This window comes from Xenopus tropicalis, chromosome 5 (genome assembly GCF_000004195.4).
Source record: "Xenopus tropicalis strain Nigerian chromosome 5, UCB_Xtro_10.0, whole genome shotgun sequence".
Taxonomy (NCBI): domain Eukaryota; kingdom Metazoa; phylum Chordata; class Amphibia; order Anura; family Pipidae; genus Xenopus; species Xenopus tropicalis.
Window position 1 is genome coordinate 119,136,444 of NC_030681.2, and position 6,248 is coordinate 119,142,691.

Below are 6,248 nucleotides of genomic sequence, written 5' to 3' on the forward strand. Positions count from 1 at the left end.
TTTCTTTTAAAGCAGAAGATTTCTACTCATAAGGCTGCTGTTTGGGATCAAACATTTTCACCTCAGCTGCCTCCCTTCATGCAGTATATAGTCATTATTAGGAAATACAATATACTCATTTTTGAATATAATATTTATTGTGCTAATTTTAAAAGGTATGTATTGAAATAAAATATCACTTGATGTGAGTGAGTTACATCCAACTTAGACCAGTGTCTTGTTAACAAGCAGTTCATACATTTTTTTGCATCTGTCAGTGTTATAGAATATTATTTGTACTGACAGGTTTCTTTTGGGTTTTCATAAATGAGCATCCTACGTCCATTTGTGTTGCTATAGAACTGTTATTAAATGCCCAGCGGTCACCAGTAGGGATGGGCGAAATGATTTGCAATTAGGGATGTAGCGAACTGTTCGCCGGCGAACTAATTCGCGCGAACATCGGGTGTTCGCAAGTCCGCAAATTCGCGAACTTTTGGCGATGTTCGCCATTTGGGTTCGCCTTAGCTGGCGCCAAATTTTGACCTCTCACCCCAGACCAGCAGATACATGTCAGGCAATCAGGCAGCTCTCCCTCCTGGGCCACCCCCCCCCCCCCCTTGGACCACTCCCTTCCATATATAAACCGAAGCCCAGCAGCCATTTTACATTCTGCCTGTGTGTGCTTGAAGAGATAGTGTAGGGAGAGAAGCTGTGATTGATTTCAGGGAGAGTTTAAGTAGGATTTCTGGCTAGTAATCTACTACTGCTCTGTATTTGTGTGGGGATAGGAGCTGTGCATTCATTTCAGGGAGAGTTTAAGTAGGATTTCTGGCAAGTAATCTACTTTCTACTGCTCTGTATTTGTGTGGGGATAGGAGCTGTGCATTCATTTCAGGGAGAGTTTAAGTAGGATTTCTGGCTAGTAATCTACTTTCTACTGCTCTGTATTTGTGTGGGGATAGGAGCTGTGCATTCATTTCAGGGAGAGTTTAAGTAGGATTTCTGGCTAGTAATCTACTTTCTACTGCTCTGTATTTGTGTGGGGATAGGAGCTGTGCATTCATTTCAGGGAGAGTTTAAGTAGGATTTCTGGCAAGTAATCTACTTTCTACTGCTCTGTATTTGTGTGGGGATAGGAGCTGTGCATTCATTTCAGGGAGAGTTTAAGTAGGATTTCTGGCTAGTAATCTACTTTCTACTGCTCTGTATTTGTGTGGGGATAGGAGCTGTGCATTCATTTCAGGGAGAGTTTAAGTAGGATTTCTGGCAAGTAATCTACTTTCTACTGCTCTGTATTTGTGTGGGGATAGGAGCTGTGCATTCATTTCAGGGAGAGTTTAAGTAGGATTTCTGGCAAGTAATCTACTACTGCTCTGTATTTGTGTGGGGATAGGAGCTGTGCATTCATTTCAGGGAGAGTTTAAGTAGGATTTCTGGCTAGTAATCTACTTTCTACTGCTCTGTATTTGTGTGGGGATAGGAGCTGTGCATTCATTTGAGGGAGAGTTTAAGTAGGATTTCTGGCTAGTAATCTACTACTGCTCTGTATTTGTGTGGGGATAGGAGCTGTATGTATTGATTTGAGGGAGAGTTTAAGTAGGTTTTCTGGCTAGTAATCTACTTTCTACTGCTCTGTATTTTTTGTCTAAATAACAATTTGTATAAATAACAATAATAATTCCGTGTCCAGAAACATCACTTGAGTGACGGTTTTCCACCAGCAATAATATATTCCGTATCCACTACTGTATACGTTGCCCTTGCAGGCCTTGTTGCCCGGTGTCTGCAACCAAGTGCCACCTAGCTGTGTGAGCTTTTTCACAATTTGTCTAAATAACAATAATAATTCCGTGTCCAGAAACATCACTTGAGTGACGGTTTTCCACCAGCAATAATATATTCCGTATCCACTACTGTATACGTTGCCCTTGCAGGCCTTGTTGCCCGGTGTCTGCAACCAAGTGCCACCTAGCTGTGTGAGCTTTTTCACAATTTGTCTAAATAACAATAATAATTCCGTGTCCAGAAACATCACTTGAGTGACGGTTTTCCACCAGCAATAATATATTCCGTATCCACTACTGTATACGTTGCCCTTGCAGGCCTTGTTGCCCGGTGTCTGCAACCAAGTGCCACCTAGCTGTGTGAGCTTTTTCACAATTTGTCTAAATAACAATAATAATTCCGTGTCCAGAAACATCACTTGAGTGACGGTTTTCCACCAGCAATAATATATTCCGTATCCACTACTGTATACGTTGCCCTTGCAGGCCTTGTTGCCCGGTGTCTGCAACCAAGTGCCACCTAGCTGTGTGATCTTTTTCACAATTTGTCTAAATAACAATAATAATTCCGTGTCCAGAAACATCACCCAAGTTGTTGTTGTTTTGTAAAAATAAAAAAAATGCCAGGCAAAGGCAGGCCGCCACGCAGAGGCACTAGGGGCCGTGCTGCTATGATATCCTGTGGCCCTAGGAAATTGCCCAGTGTTCCGAAGGCACTTACCCTGAACTCCCAAAATGCTGAAGAGGTAGTTGACTGGCTTACACAGCACACCCCATCCTCTACCGTTTCTAACTTTGCCACAACATCCTCATCCTCCTCTGCTATGGACACCCCACCTACCACTTCCTCCACCACCGCCGCCCCTTCTTCACTGGAGTCAGAGGAGTTATTTACTCATGAGTTTGTTGAAATGAGTGATGCGCAACCATTATTGCCAGAAGAAGATGAAGGAGATGAGGACGTTACACCAGATATAACTCAGGCAGGCAACACAACAGAGATGGACATAAGGTGTGATGAGGTCCCCGCTGCTGCTGCCTTCTGTGAGCTGTCAGAAGAAATTGATGCATCTGAGGAGAATGATGATGAGGAGATTGATGTTTTGTGGGTGCCCACAAGAAGAGAGCAAGAGGAGGATAGTTCAGATGGAGAGACGGAGAGTCAGAGAGGCAGGAGGAGAATAAGACTTAGAAGAAGCAGGGACAGCTCGCGGGGAACAGTAGGGCAACAACATGAATCGGCACCTGTGGTCAGCCAGCCAACGCACCCGCCAGCTTCTACTGTTACCGCTAGAAAGCCCGCATCAAAAGGCTCAGCAGTGTGGCATTTTTTTAATGTTTGTGCCTCTGACAAAAGCGCTGTAATTTGCAATGAGTGCAGTCAGAAACTGAGTCTTGGGAAGCCCAACACCCACATAGGTACAACTGCTATGCGAAGGCACATGAACGCCAAACACAAAGCACTATGGGAGCAACACCTCAAAGGCAGCAGCCAAACTCAAAGCCACCCTCCTTCTGGTCCAGCATCTTACTGCTCTACCTCTGCTGTCCTTGACCCGTCTCAACCACCCTCCACTCCGCCTTCCACCTTGACCACAAGTTCATGCTCATCTGCCCCCAGCCAAGTTTCTTTGAGGGCCATGTTTGAGCGTAAAAAGCCAATGCCTCCGAGTCACCCCCTTGCCCGGCGTCTGACAGCTGGCTTGTCTGCGCTCTTAGCCCGCCAGCTTTTACCATACCAGCTGGTGGACTCTGAGGCCTTCCACAAATTTGTAGCAATTGGGACACCGCAGTGGAAGGTACCCAGCCGCAATTTTTTTTCCCAGAAGGGAATACCACACCTGTACCAGCATGTGCAGAGCCAAGTCACCGAATCTCTGTCATTTAGTGTTGGGGCAAAGGTCCATGTGACTACTGACACATGGTCCTCCAAGCATGGTCAGGGCAGGTATGTCACCTACACTGCCCACTGGGTGAATCTGGTTATAGCTGGGAAGCAGGGAATGCGTGGTTCAACAACAGTGGAGTTGGTGTCACCTCCACGGGTTGCATGCGGGTCTTCCACCACCTCTACTCCTCCTTTGCTCTCTAACTCGTCTTCTAAGTCATCTTCTAACTCGTCTTCTAACTTGGCTTCTTCCTCGGCTTCTTCCTCCTCTGCTGCTGTGTCCTTCTCCACACCTGTGCACCCCCAGCTTCCCATAGGCTATTCGACGTGCCAGGTACGCCGTTGTCATGCTGTCTTGGGCATGACGTGCCTGGAAAGCAAAAACCATACTGGATCTGCACTCCTGTCATCTCTGCACTCACAGGCCGATCGGTGGCTGACCCCACACCAACTGAAAATTGGAAAAGTGGTGTGTGACAACGGAAGCAATCTGTTGGCAGCACTTAGACTGGGCAATTTAACACATGTGCCCTGCATGGCACATGTTTTAAATTTAATAGTCCAACGGTTTGTCTCAAAGTACCCAGGATTGCAGGACATTCTCAGGCAGTCCAGGAAGGTGTCTGGCCATTTCAGACGTTCCTACACAGCCATGGCACGCCTTGCTGACATTCAGCGGCGGCACAACTTGCCAGTCAAGCGTTTAATTTGTGACAGCCAGACTCGCTGGAATTCAACGCTCCTCATGTTTGAACGTCTGCTGCAACAACAAAGAGCCATTAACGAATATCTATTTGAACTGGGTGGTAGGACTGGATCTGCAGAGCTGGGGATTTTTTTCCCCCATTACTGGGTGCTTATGCGTGATGCCTGCAGGCTCATGCGCCCTTTTGACGAGGTCACAAATATGGTTAGTCGCACTGAAGGCACCATCAGCGACCTAGTACCCTTTGTGTTCTTCCTGGAGCGTGCCGTGCGATGAGTGACAGATGAGGCCGTAGACCAGCGTGACCAGGAGCAGGAAGAGCATGATTTCTGGGCGGAATCACCAGAACGTTCCCAGGCACCTGCTGCAACGCAGGGAGAGCTGTCAGAAGTGGAGTCAGAGGAGGAAGGTGGCTTTATGGAGGCGGAAGACCAACGGGAGCAGGCTTCCCGGGGGGCTTGTGGTCACCTTTTGGGGAGCCCTGGTCTTGTACGTGGCTGGGGGGAGGAGACGGTGGTGGATGAGGACGTAGTCCTTGATAACGAGGAAGGGGAGATGGATACCTCTGCATCCAACCTTGTGAGAATGGGGTCTTTCATGCTGTCATGCCTGTTGAAGGACCCCGGTATCAAGAGGCTTAAGGAGAAGGACCTGTACTGGGTGGCAACGCTACTAGACCCTCGTTACAAGCATAAAGTGGCAGAAATGTTACCAACGTACCACAAGTCCGAAAGGATGCTGCATTTCCAAACCAGCCTGCAAAACATGTTGTACAATGCTTTTAAGGGTGATGTCACTCCACATTCCAGGGGCAGGGCTGCCGGTAATCCTCCCACGAGCACACCTGCAAGGACAATGCACTTTGGCCACTCTGTAACGTCAGACATGCAAAGTTTTTTCAGTCCAAGGCAGCGCCAGAACCCTTCTGGATCCACCCTCAGAGAACGCCTCGACCGGCAGGTAGCGGACTACCTGGCATTAACTGCAGATATCGACACTCTGAGGAGCGATGAACCCCTGGACTACTGGGTGCGCAGGCTTGATCTGTGGCCAGAGCTGTCACAATTTGCCATAAACCTCTTGTCTTGCCCCGCCACAAGTGTCCTCTCAGAAAGGACCTTCAGTGCAGCAGGAGGGATTGTAACTGAGAAGAGAACTCGCCTAGGTCACAAAAGTGTGGATTACCTGACCTTTATTAAAATGAATGAGGCATGGATCTCGGAGGGTTACTGCACGCCGGAAGACTTGTTCTGACTGCCCATGCAGCTGTCCTTCTCTGCAAGTCGCTTGACACCACTCACAGCTGTCCTTTAGTGTCCTCCTCCTCCACTGTACAAACTAGGGTGCAAATCCTACTGGTTTGAGGCATGGATCTCAGAGGGTTACTGCACGCTGGAAGACTTGTTCTGACTGCCCATGCAGCTGTCCTTCTCTGCAAGTCGCTTGACACCACTCACAGCTGTCCTTTAGCGTCCTCTTCCACCACCGTACAAACTAGGGTGCAAATCCTACTGGTTTGAGGCATGGATCTCAGAGGGTTACTGCACGCCGGAAGACTTGTTCTGACTCCCCATGCAGCTGACCTTCTCTGCACGCCGCATGACTCCACACACAGCTGTCCTTTAGCGTCCTCCTTTTTGAACAGGTAAATCCTGAGTTTTTCTGGCCTCTGTGCTTCAGTGGCTGCGACAAAAAAAACATAATTTTTCAGGAATGTACACATGCCTGATTTTTCAGGGTTCTGCAACAGCGGCAAAATTGTATCTTTTATGGTCACCGCAGGTGATCAATAAAGTAGTCCAAAACTGGGCCCGCACTGCAGAATCAGTGTTTTTTGGTTCACTTCACTGACATTGAATTGCCTCTGCCTGACCGTGCACGTGCGCAC